This window comes from Phascolarctos cinereus, unplaced genomic scaffold (genome assembly GCF_003287225.1).
Source record: "Phascolarctos cinereus isolate Bilbo 61053 unplaced genomic scaffold, phaCin_HiC Scaffold_726;HRSCAF=1367, whole genome shotgun sequence".
Lineage (NCBI taxonomy): Eukaryota > Metazoa > Chordata > Mammalia > Diprotodontia > Phascolarctidae > Phascolarctos > Phascolarctos cinereus.
The window spans coordinates 371,301,212-371,315,321 of NW_027556098.1; positions in this window are offsets into that span (position 1 = coordinate 371,301,212).

Consider the following 14,110-nt stretch of genomic DNA (forward strand, 5'->3'; position numbering starts at 1 on the left):
CAGATAGGGATTGAGGAGAGTAGACAGGGAAGGTGATGCATCAACCATACAGCCTGAAACCCAGAAACACTCTAGACACTCTGGCCTGTTTTGGGTCAGGCCTGACTCAGATCACTCTGGTGGATTTAGATTTGGGACTGGAGATACTTATTGAGCACCTAACAAAAGGAGATTACTGAACAATTATGTAGGAAGGATATCTGGCAAGGATACAGCATTGCTAAGTTAGGGCCAAAATTCAAACTCAAGTCCAGTGACTCCTAAGTTCGAGGCTCCAAGTTCATTGCTCTTTCGTCTGAATCATGAGCCCTGACAGGTCACTCCCGAGCTGGAAAGCTTCCAGTGGAATTCAATTATTCCTTCCTTTAGGGATTAGGGATGCCGAGCCCCCAAGATCTAGAAAATCCAGGTAAATTTTTTTGGCCCTCTCTTTATACCAGAGAAGAAGTCTGAATTTTTTCTTTTTCTTTTATGGGGCATTGATATTACACAATAGTATACATATATTTTATACATTTCTGAGTTTCTAAACTTTTTCTGTGTAGTCAGCTGGCCTTCATATATTGTCTGCAGCTTTCACAAAACTCCCCCAAAATTCTCACTTAATTTCTTATGTGGACCCAAATCTTTGATGGGGAAGAAAGTCAAGATGTGGAAGAGATAGCTGTATTGTTCAAAGGAGATGAGTTACCTCACCAGAAAGCTTCCCCCACTCCCTCCCCCAGGGAATGTATCCCTTTGGCCATAGCAGCTCCTGAAAGCTCCAGGTTTAGATTTAACTCCATTGATCTGTGTCAGTGAGAAAAAGGGCCACAAATATTAAGGGTGGCCAAGGGTCTTTGGAAAATTTGAAATATGGATGATGCCCAGACTTTTGTATCACATGTATATTAGGGGCAAGTCAGAGGTGGGGTATTCTGGGAGGAGTATATCTGGCTCTACCCAGGCCAGGTGCAAGAATAGGGCCCAGCATTGATTCCCTTCCGAGAATTTTGATCAGGCTTGACCAGTAGGAGTGAAGGTTACAAAAACAGCTCCTTTATTACATGGAAAGGAGTTCTTCTCAATGCTATCTAACCATCTTCCCACTAGTCAGCTTGCTGCCATGAGTAGATTCCATGTACTCTCTTCCCTGTCCAGGTCTGGAACCATAATCAGATTCAGAGGGCTAACTGGAAAGTGCATGTCCATCTACTTACTGTGGCTCCATTCATAATCTCGGTAACATTCCAAACTCAAATACTCTTCCGTTCTCTGGGCTGTTTCCCTCTATTAGAATGGAAGCTTCTTGTGAGCCAGGATGGTCTTTGTTTAGGTATTTTGTATCCCCATGGCTTAGCACTTGGCAAAGAGCAAATGCTGAAAGACTGCTTTCCATTCATTTTATGCATTATTAATCTATTTGGAAATGATGGCTTAGGTGCTCGTTACAATAACAATAGTTCACATTTCCCTGTAGAAGTTTTTCGTGCTTTATTTTCACTGGGTCCTCACAACAGCTTTGGGAGTTATGTAGTGAAAATATGCCTGTACCCATTTTATAGATGAGGAAACTAAAACTTAAGGTTCTTGCAGGACTTGTCTAAGGTCACCTGGCTAGTAATACATATAGCCATAAAATAAGGCTGTGAGCAAAAGAAAAAGGCAAAAAGCACATTTTGTCATCTGCCTCTCACTCCCCTTTAGGGGCAGGGCTATTTTTAGGATTTTATCATTGTGGTATGATACAAAGAGCATTACATTCAGAGTCAGAGGACCCTGAGTTCACATCGTGGCTTTGTTCCCTGGGCCTCAGTTCTGTAAAATGAAGCAGTTAGAGCATAGGTCAACGTTCCTGGGTAGGGAGCTCTCTCTTTGGTGTGGAAACTCTGCCTTCCTCTGGGGAACGCTATCTCCTCTGTAAAGTACAGTCTTTGAGAGGGTCCGAGGGCACTGAGCAGCAAAGGGCTTTCTTTACCTAGTTACCCAGCCGATATGTGTCAGAGCCCACATCTTCCTGACCCCTATCCAATGTTGCTGATCAGTTGTTTCAGCTGGGTCCAACTCATTTGGGGTTTTCTTGGGAAGGGAATGAGAGTGGTTTGCCATTTCCTTCTCCAGCTCATTTTATAGATGAGGAAACTGAGGCAAACAGGGTGAAGTGACCTGCCCAGGGTCACACAGCTAGTCTGAGGCTGGGTTTGAACTCAAGTCTTCTCGACTCCAGGCCCTGTGCTCTATCCACCTAGCTGCCCTCTATCCAATAGAACTCTTTTTATAGATAAGAAAACTAAGGGTCAGGAAAGGTAACTTACTTAAGGTTATGCAGCTAGCCAGCCAGAAAAAAAGAGCATTCAATCTCGATTTTTCGACTCCAAGTCCAAGATTCTAGGCCTGGACACCTCCCCATCAGGATGTAAATTCAAAACAGGATTATCTTAATCAGGAGAAAGGCAGCTTCTCCACTGGTCTAGACCAGGAGTAGGGAACCTGCAGCCTCCAGTTTCTCAGGTGCCTCTTGCAGTTTGGATTCAGTCAAAGGGCTGCACTTGAGGACCTAGAGGGCCACATGTGGCCTGGTCCCCCACCTCTGGTCTAGGTCCTACTGATGGGGGCCTTCTCCCCAAAAACAGAACACTAAGGCAAAGCTGCTTCCTCCTTTGAAGAACCATCTTTTGGCTGTCTGGCAGCTGGTAGCCTGAGCCCTCCCAAGGTCACTGGTCTCTTGGCAGGCCAGGCTATTATTCCCAACTCCTCCAGCTTTGAGGAGCTTTGACCTTCAACCCCAGGGAGTGAGCTGAGCTTTGACCTTCAGCCCCAGGGAGTGATTGGCTGAAAAGGGGGAGTTTTATCATTCTGAGGTTAGGGGCCTGGCAGACTCACTAAATAAGGACCATTTAGTGACCTCATTTTCAGTGGTCCAGGCCACCTTGTCCCAGTACTGTCCTTGACTTGTCTAGAGGGAAACCCTCTCCTTCATCACTACCGTCAGACATAAACCAGGGACCAAAAAGGTATGCATGTGTATCCTTGGGGGTGGGAGGAAGTCCCCATCCAGTTCTATATTTCTCTCTCCCTCCTCTGCAATCCTAGGGATTCACCCAAAGTTAAAAGAATGTGCAGCTTGGAGAAATATTATTTAGTTCAGCTTCAGTGCAGCAAACACTTGGAGGGGGACAGAGAAGAGGCTGGTACAGAAATCCTAGGGTTACGTAACTAGAACCAAAAGAGACCTCATTAAATCCAACCTTTCTCATTTTGCAGATCAGAAAACTGAGGCCCAAGGACTTGAAGTGAATTGTCCAAGGTCACAAAGGTCTGATCATTCACAGCCATAGCAAGTCAGCCAGTAACCGTATATTAAGCACCCACTATATACCAGGTACTGTGCTAAGCACTGGAGATACAAAAAAGAGGCAAAAGTCAATCCAGGTCCTCCAGGAGCTCCCTGTCCAATGGGGGAGATAACAAGCAAACAACTATGCAGTGAACAATTTATATGCAGGATAAACTGGAGATAATCAATTGAGGGAAGGCATCAGAATAAAAAAAAATGACACTGTGTCTGGAAGTATAAGGTATATATGATACTAGGAGCTAAGATGAGATGCTAAGTGGATAAAAAGATTTCTTTCTGGGAAAGGGGAGTGGTAAGTTCCTCCAGTAGAATGTAAAGTCCTTGAGGGCAGGGACTCTTTTTTTTGCTGGGGTGAGGTGGGGGGAGGGTGTTCTTTGTATCCCCAGATTTTTTACGCATGCATTTTTGTTATTGGTCCAACAACAGTCATGTGACCCTGTCTGGGGTTTTCATGGCAAAGATACTAGAGCAGTTTGCCATTTTGTTCTCCAGATAATTTGACAGATGAGGAAACTGAGGCAAATAGGGTTAAGTGACTTGCCTGGGGTCACACAGCTAGAATGTGTCAGAGGCCAGATTTGAACTCAGAAAGAAGAGTCTTCCTGACTCTAGGCCAGATGCTCTATGTGCTAAGGCACCCCCAGCCTGCATGCATAACAGATGCTGAACAATTAACTGACAAATTAATGGAAATTAACACTGCCCTTTTATAGTTGAGGAAATTTAGGCATAAGGAGGGAAAGGGGCTTGCCCAAGGTCACAAAGGTGAAGAACCTGAGCAAATCCATAATTCTTTCCATTACACTGAAATCTGGGAAAATTTCAGAAAGGAGACCTGAGATTTAGTGTATGTGGGGAGGTGAGGGGTGGGGGGATCACAAAAAGGTATCTAGATTAGATTGATTTCTTTTTTTTTTAATATAAATTTATTCCTTTTTAGTTTTCAACACTCACTCCCACAAGTTTTTGAATTCCAAATTTTCACCCCATCTCCCCCCTCCCCCCACCCCAAGATGGCATGCATAGATTGATTTCTTTTGAACAACAGTATGCGCATATTCAGGTGAAGAAGATATGTAAATGAACCAGTCTCATCTTATCTTGTCTTATCTCATCTACAAAACTCAGGCTTGGCCAGTAGAGACACCTAACCTTGGGGATCCAACTTCCTTTTCTCTCTAGTGCCCATCCTTCACCATTGTACTTGGCTTGCCATTTCCTTCTCCAGCTCATTTTACAGATGAGGAAATTAAGGCAGAATTAAGTGACTTGTCCAGGGTCATGAAGCTAGTAAGTGCCTAAGGCCCAGTCCTCTATCCACTGGGCCACCTAGCTGCCCCAAATTTGGGCAGAGGATAGTCTTTGTTTCAAACCACAGACAGAATGCAAACATAATGGGCTCACACAGCAGTAGAAGGACAAGGGGGCGCAGTGGATAGAGCACTGGCCCTGAAGTCAGGAGGACCTGAGTTCAAATCTGGCCTCAGACCAAACACTTGACACTTACCAGCTGTGTGACCCTGGGCAAGTCACTTAACCCCAATTGCCTAAAAAAAAAAATCCAAGGGGGAGTTGGGGGGCAGAGGGGTTGGCAGAGACTAGACACTTTCCTTATCGGAAGGAGTCATCACAGCTTTCGTTAGTTCTCTGTTCCTCAAACATTACCCTTCACCAGCCTTTGCAAGCCACTCCCTAGCCTGGCCTGCCCCCATCTCCATCTCTTATTTTCTAATTTTCTCTAATTTTCTGCAAAATTCAGCTCAAACTCTGCCTTCTACAAGAGGCCTTTGCTGGTCTCTTCCTCCCTTTCCCCCACTTTCCTGCCCATAGTGCCCTGGCTCTGAGATCCATTTACTCTGCATCTATCTTGTCCATACCCAGTCAGTTATATGTCCCTGTTTGCCCTGACCCCCCCACCCCTTAGAGTTTGAGCTCTTTGAGGGCAGGCCTTGTGTCCCTTAGTGCATAGTAAGTACTTAAATGCCTGCTGACCTCCTGAAGGACTCCCTAGGGCCTTCAAAGCTTCCTGAGACCCCAACCCACCCTTACTAGTAAGGCTGTTTGTTTAACCTCTCAATCCTGCTTTGGCTAGAGTCAGAACACTCTGCTCTCTTAGGATAACTGCACTCTAGGTCTGATCGTCAATCAATCAATAAACATTTATTAAGTACCTACTATTTATTCATTTATTAGTATTCAATTATTAATTACCCAGAGGCTGCTAGGGGCACAGTGGATAGATCCCTGGGTCTGGAATCAGGAAGATCTGAGTTCAGACATGATCTCAGAAACTTACTAGTTGTGTGCCCCTGAGCAAGCCACTTAACCTTTGTTTACCTTAATTTCCTCAACTGTAAAATGGGTATAATAATAGCACATACATCACACAGTTGTTGTGAGGCTCAAATGAGATAATAGTTGTAAAGTGCTTAGCATAGTGCCTGGCATATAGCAGGTCCTATGGAAATATTTAGGGCAGCAGGGTGGCATGGTGGATAGAGTGTCAGGCAAACTCATCATCCTGAGTTCAAATCTGACCTCAGACACTTACTAGCTGTGTGACCCTGGTCAAGTCACTTAACCATTTTTGCCTCTGTGTCCTCATCTGTAAAATGAGCTGGAGAAGGAAATGGCAAACCACTCCAGTATCTTTGTTAAGAAAACCCCAAACGGGGTCACGGAGGGTCGGACATGACTGAGACAAATGAATAACAACAACAACGACAACACAGAAATGCTCATTCCCTCCTTTCCCTTGTCTACTGCGTGCCAGACACTGGTGACTGTCTAGTTGCCTTGCCCCTCCATCTCCAACCGAAGCTCATTGTCTTTAGGCTCCTCATCCCCTTCTAAACGTTCATTCTATTTCTATTTCAAAATTCTCTGATGCCTCCTTATAGTGGGGCTCCCACAGGATCTTAGAATCTCTCATCTCCCATATCCAATCTGACGTCAAATCCTCTTGATGTCATCTCTGTCTCTCTTTGCTGACTTATTATTACATTAGCATAGAAACTGACAGAAACAGCTATCATCATGAATCCCTCTGGAGTTGTGGTTAACCATGATAACTGATTAGAGTTTTAAAGTCTTTCTAAGCTTTTTGTCTTTACAATAACACAGACACATGTGTTATCATATAAACTGTTCTTACTGTATAAATACTGTATGTAACTTATGGCCCAAAATGTGAAATTATAGCTTCATGTGGACTATATAAATTGTTCTCCTGGTTCTGATCATCGCACTCTGAATCAGTTTATATAAGTTTCCCCAGGTTTTTCTGAAGCCATTTCCCTTATAGTATTCCATCACGTTTATACAGTAAAATTTGTGTAACCATTCCCCATTTGGTGAGTCTCTTTTTAGTTTCCAGTTCTTAGCCACTATAAAAAGAACAACTTTTTTTTTAAATACAAATAACTCCTTTTCCTGTTTCTTTGATAATCTCTTTGGCGTACAGACCTAATAGTGATATCACTGGGTCAAAGGGTATGCATAATTTAATAGCTTTTTGGACTTAGTTCCAAGTTGCTTTCCAGGATGGCTGCACCAGTTCATAGCTCCATCAACGGTTCATTAATGTACCTGTTTTCCCACAGCCCCTTCAGCATTTATCATGTTCATTTTTGTCAGCTTTGCCAAACTGCTGGTAGATGGTAGAGCTTCAGAGTTGCTTTAATTTTTCTTTCTCTAATTATTAGTGATCTAGACCATTTCGTCATATGGCTATTGATAACCTGGATTTCATCCTCTGAAAACTGCCTGTTCATGTCCCTTGACCATTATTTTTTCAACTTCAGCAATAGTGCTTATTCTTATAAATTTGAATTAGTTCTCTATATGGCTTAGAAACAAGTGTTTCATCAGAGAAATGTGTGAAGGTTTTTTTCTTTATACCTGCTTCTCTTCTAAATTTAGCCCTATTGGTTTTATCTGTGCAAAAACTTTTCAATTTTATGTAATCGAAATGATCCATTTTACCTTCTATAATTCTATCTCTTGTTTAGTCATGAACTCTCTCCTTATCCATAGATCTAAACAAGTAATTTCTTCCTTGTTCCTCTAATTTGTTTATGTGTAAGTCATGTACCCATTCGGAGCTTATCTTTATGTACATTGTGAGATTTTGGTTTGTATCTTTTTTCTGCTCAACTGCTTTCTAGTTTTCCCAGAAGTTGCTGTCAGATAGTGAGTTTTTAACCCAATAGCTGGGATGTTTGGATTTATCAAACTCAAGGCTACTGTGCTCATTTGTTTCTGTATTTTGTTGTTGTTCAGTCATTTTCAGTCATGTCAGACTCTTCATGGACTCATTTGGGGTTTTCTTGGCAGAGATACTGGAGTGGTTTGCTTTTTCCTGAAGGCTCCAGCTCATTTTACATAAGAGGAAACTGAAGCAAACAGCCTTAAGTGACTTGCCCAGGGTCACACAGCTAGTGAGTATCTGAGGCCATATTTGAACTCAGGAAAATGAGTCTTCCTGATTCCAGGTCCAGTACTCTATCCAACAAGCCACCTAGCTGCTTTGCTTCTGTATATTGTATTATTCTGTTCCACTGATCAACCTTTCTATTTCTTACCCAATACCAACTTTTAAAAATGTTATTATTTTCCCTTGCAAATTTTCTCCCTCCCTTTACCCCCTCCCCCACCCACTAAGAAGGTAAGAAATACCATACTTGTTATACATATGCCAAATTGCTTTGCTAATTACTGCTCTGTAGTATAATTTAAAATATGGTGCTGCTTGCCCTTTTCTTTCTCACTTAAAAAATTATTTCCCTTGATGTTCTTGATCTTTTTGTCCTCCAAATGAATTGTGTTATTTTTTCCCCAGCTCTATAAAATAATCCTTTGGTATTTTTATTGGTATGAAACTGAATACAATCCACTGATCCTCTTAGAGAATGAAGGACAACCAAAGGTATGGAATTGAGAAAGTAAATTAATTTAGGTAGTATTGTCACTTTTTAAAATATTGGCTCAGCCCACTGATGAGCCATAAATATTCTTCAGTTATATAGATCTCTATTTGTAGAAAAAGTATCTTCTAGTTACATTCATAACACAGTTCTCGCGTATGTCTTGGCAGATGGACTCATAAGTATTTTGCATATTCTGTAGTTATTTTAAACAACATTTATCTGTTTCTTCCTGCTGGGTTTCAGTGATAATAGAAATGCTGATGATTTATGTGGATTTATTTTATATCTTGCAACTTTGCTGTTATTGTTTCAATTAATTTTAGTTGACTCTCTAGGGTTCTCTAAATCATCATAGCATTTGCAAAAAGCAATAAATTTCTTTCCTCTTTGCTTATGCTTATTTTCTCAATTTCTGTTTTGTGTTTTAGTTATATATGTAGCATTTCTAACTCTATATCAAATGGTAATGGTGAAAATGGGCATCCTTGCTTTACCCATGATCTTATTGGAAAGCCCTCTAATTTAGCCCTATTATATATAATGTAGGCTCTTGGTTTTAGATACATATTATTTATTATATTAAGAAAAGATTCATTTTATTCTTATGCTTTCTAATATATTTAATAGGAGTGGGTATTGTATCTTCAAAAGCTCTTCCTTCATATATTGATATAATCACATGATTTTTTTATTCTTCTTCTTATGGTCAGTTATGTTGATGGCTTTCCTAATATTGGACCAGTTCTTCATTCTTGTTATAAATCTAGCTTGATAGTGTATAATCTTTCTGATATGTTGTGATAATCTCCTTGCTAATATTTTATTTGAAATGTTTGCATCAATATTCATTAGGGATATTGGTCTGTGGTTTTCTTTCTCTGTTTTAATTTTCCCTGATTTCAGTATCAATATCACATTTTGTATCATTGAAAAAATCTGAGGAGCAGCTAGGTGGTACAGTAGATAGAACACCAGCCCTGGAATCAGGAAGACCTGAGTTCAAATCTGACCTCAGACATTTGATACTTACTAGCTGTGTGACCCTGGGCAAGTCACTTAACCCTATTACCGAGCAAAAAAAGAAAAGAAAGAATTTGGTAAGATACCTTCTTTTCCTATTTTTTCAAGTAGCTTTTGTAATACTGGAATTATTGTTTTTTAAATGTTTGATAGAATTCTCTTATAAATTTATCTAGTCCTGAGATTTTCATCTGTAGCTCATTTATTGCTTGTTCAATTTATTTTTCTGAGATCGGGTTATTTAAGCATCTTCTTCTTTTGGTTCTGTTATTCTAGGCATTTTTTATTTTTGTAAATATCCACCCTTTTCATTTACATTGTCAGTTTTGATGGCATATAAAATTGGGCAAAATAGTTTCTAATAAATTCCCTAATTTCATCTTAAGTTTTGGTGAATTAATCTTTTTCATTTTTCATACTGGTAATTTAGTTTTCTACTTTTTTTCCCCTAGTCAAATTAGCTAATGTTTTGAGATTCAAAGAAATATAGTCCCTGCTCTGGAGCTCATAGTCCAGTAGGGCAGATGGTATGCAAACAACTTGTCTACATACAAGATACCTACAGTATAAATGGGAAGTAATTGCTGATTGAGTGAAAAAACTTTGTACTTAAGGAGTATGCCATATTACCCTATATGCTTTAGTTTCTTAAGAAACTTCCACTTGGTTAAAATCCCTTTCCCTGTGTCATCCTCAGCTGGAGAATGGAGAGGCCGAATTAGCTTAATCAATTGGTTAGTCAACAAATACCTATGGTGCAAAAGTGGCCTGGCTATGAGCCAGGCCCTAAGCCAGACACTGGAGAAACAGACAAAGTGAAACAATCCTTGTTCTCAAGAGGTTTACATTCAATCAAGGAAAACAACACCCACGTGTGCAACTATATACAAAGTAAATATAATAATTTCAAGGAGGGAAGAGGCCCTGGTGACTTGGGTGGTGGAGATGGAACCCAGGAATGGGACTGATGTGTATAGATGACTGTGAACTTTTTTTTTTTTGAGTGGGGAGGTGCCTTCCCCCCCCCCCCATCTCCAGCACTTAGCACAGTGCCTGGTCCATAGCAGGCACTCAATAAATGCTTATCGACTGATTGAGCTTTGAAGAGTCAACACTTGAGTTGACAGAAAACCTTAGAGTGCCAGAATCACTGTCTCAACTACATTTTGCATTTCCAGCAGCTGGACAGTGTTTTGTACACATCACAGGCAGAGAAGACAGTTATTACAAAGGCAAAGGTGTGGAGAAAGAAAAGGGAGCATTCTATGTAAGGACAGCAATTAGGTCAGTATGGTTATGATGAGGTCTAGAGGTTTAGGGGTACTGGGACCCCAAGATCACGACACTCGGGTCCTACCTGAAAGAATTTGACCCAAGCCTTCTCTCAGCCAAAGACAAGGTTCATTAGAACATCCATCATATTGGGCAGACTCTTAAGGAGTCTGAACATTAGCGAGCTATTGGTTAGATTGTAAGAATCTGAGCAACTTAATGGAGACAAGAGGGATCTCATACACAGTAGGATGTGGGAGGGATCTAGGAAGCATCTTGATGGGAGTGACTGGGAGGTGGAGAATGGGCCATAGGAGATAACAAAAGGCCAGTTGCTGGGACTGTAGCCTCAGGGGAGTGCCAGAGACCTCCTTGATCTAGTGGGAGAATTCAAGGAGAATGAATCTCTTAGACAAATGGGACCCAAATTCTTTTTGGGGTAAGGGGCAAAGGTCTCAGCTTGGGCCATATTCCATTAGTTACATCATAGAGTGTATAGAAGACAGTAATGTATACAAAGATTAGAAAGATAGGAAATGAAGAGATTTAAATGCCAAATAGAAAAATTTATGTTACAGGTAATATAATATAAAATGTTATATATTAATAAAATATAATAAAATGTATAGGTAATAATATAATATAATTTAATTAGAGGTAATAGGGGGCCATTGGAGTTAGTGGAGCAGGAGAGTGACATGATCAGACTAAATAAATGTTTGTCCAATTGAATTCAATTCCTCTTACTCAAAATCTGTAATTAGATTAAATAGGAGTCTGTAGACTTTACAAAAGTTGTCCATGTAATCCAAAGTGCACTGTGGTGATTTTTTTTTACAGTTTTCACCTGGAGGAGAAATAACATTTTTCTATTTTACCTGTTAGCAAAACAGCCACACCCACTGTTGATCTCCAAGCTCTCATTTAGGGCTAGGGACTAGACCAGTGATTTTAGTGTTATTGGTAGTTCCCAGATAAGGGGACTCCCTGTACCAATGTAGTTCAGCTTTCTCTGAGAGAGTTGCCCAGGGCAGGAAAAGGGGGTAAAGGTGACTTTTCCAGGGTTACATAGTCAGTACAACCAGTACCTTCTTTCCTCCCACGCAGAACTTGAAATGGTCTGCCAGACTCTCCAAGGTCAACCTTCACTTATCTCATTTAACCTTGTGATCTAAGTATAATATATATTTATGGGAAACTTCATCTGATGGAATTTAAATTCCTGGAGGGTAGAGCTCTATTTGTTTTCCTTTGTACTGTTAGCCCTAAGTATTTAACACAAAATGCTGGTCAACTGATGTAAATTCTAGTTCTGCTTATTTCGTTCTGCATCAGTTAACATACATCTTCTGAGATTTCTCTGAATCTTTCATGTTCTTCATTTCCTACTATGCAATAATATTCTATTACATTTATATTCTACAGTTTGTTTAGCCATTATCCAAACAATGGACATCCAGTCTATTCTTTCTTTGCTACCACAAAAAGTGCTTCTATGACTATTTTGCAACCCGTTGAATGTTTCTTTGTTTTTGACCTTCTTCAGGTTATGCTCCTGTAATGGGATTGCTGGATCAAAGGGTGAGAAAGATTTAGTTACTTATCTTGATAACTCTAAATTGTGTTCCCAGAATGGCTGGGCCAATTTACAGCTCTGCCCATAGTGCCTGAGTGTGCCTGCCTTTCCACAGCTCCTCCAACACTATTTTCTTTTCTAAGGCAGGTCTTAGAAGTCAGGATGACCAGCCTCTTAATAGTTGTGTGACTCTGGACATGCCTTAACCTGTTTCCTCATTTGTAAAATGGGTGCTAAAAAAAGAATCAGCATCTATTTCATAGTAAGTGAAGTCTCATCCACAATATGAATACAGACCTCAAAAGATCCTGGTGAATCAACCAATCAACTATACTGGACCTGGAAAGCAATCACACACAATTGCCCAGACATAATATTGAGGAACAAATGAGTTAACATGTGCAAAGCCCTTTAGGGTGCAAACATTTAGCACCTAATATGTACCTAACACATGATGACCCGGTGGCTAGAATTATACATGGGAAGCTCACTACCTCTCGTGGACTGAGAGAAGCAGACCTCAAAAAATTCTGGTGAACTCAAACCAATCAACTGGACCAGAACTGAAGCATTATCATACACTGAATTATTGTTCATAATTACCCAGACATAACACTGATTTATGACAATTCAAGTACAATTTTAAAAATAAATTTTCATTAATATCTTTTTGTTGCCAAAATGTTTTCCAGTGTTTTCCCACTCCCCACTCCAGTAGAGCTAGCCTAATAAAGAATATTTTAAGAGAAAGGAAAAAGTAGAAGAGAGAACTAATCAGCAAAATTTACCAATACTTTGAAAAAGTCTGAAAATATGTGTAATGTTCCACACTCATTTCCCTCCAACTTCTGCAAAAGAGGTACATCTCCATTAGTGGTTATAAAAACATTGCCAATGTTGATTTGAAAGCAAGAAATGATGAAAAATATATTTTTCAGGGAAATGGGTGATCAAAAGTGGGCATGTGAGAATGAGGAATGGCAGATGGACAGTCTGATTGTTATAGGACAACCCAAGTAATGTCAAAAAACATCCAAAAAGGCCACCTGTGGAGGGTGTGGGGAAGGATGAGTCACATAGATTTAAGGATGGACTTCTTGTCAACTGCACCACTGGGAGGTGTTACCTACCCCACCTCCTGAGCATCAGCCTAGTCTCATCCACTGTACATCTTCTCAGTTGTGTCTGACTCTTCATGACCCCATTTGAGGTTTTCTTGGCAGAAATAATAGAGTGGTTTGCCATTTCCTTCTCCAGCTCATCTTACAGATGAGGAAACGGAAGCAAACAGGGTTAAGTGACTTGTCCAGGGTCACATAGCTAATAAGTGTCTGAGACCAGATTTGAACTCAGGAAGATGAGTCTTCCTAGTTCTAAGCCCAGTGCTGTATCTATGGTGACACCTGGCCACCCACCAATGGACAAGCATTTGTTAAGCACCTATTATATGCCAGGTACAGTTCTAGGTACTGGGATTATTGTTGTTTAAATGTTTTTTAGGTGGCTATAGCGTTTTTTGAACATTTCCTACAATCCTCACAACCACCATACAGGGAGGAAGCTATTACAGTTACATAGAGGTTCAGGAAAGGGACTGAGTGAATGTTGGAGGTCATATCCCACACTAGATCTCTCCTGTTTCATAAACCTGTTGTTCTGTCTCCCAGAGGCCCCATGGGGGGGGGGCGGGTGCGTGAGGAACAAGGAAGCTCTGACAGCTTCAGGTGGCATCATTCCTGGCATCAAGATGTTCCAGAAGGAGAGAAACATGGGACCCAAGGTGGAAGGGACTGGGATGGCTCAAGAGAGGATGCTGATTCTCTGAGAATGGAGGAGAAGCAGACAGGGAAGGCACATGGCTCACTGCCTGCCCCCTGGCCCAGCCAATCTCTCCACGACTCCCCTTAATTGTGCCCTGAAGTAGAAGTTTGCCTCATCCTTTCAATGATGCCAGGCCCACCACCAAGAGGAATTTGG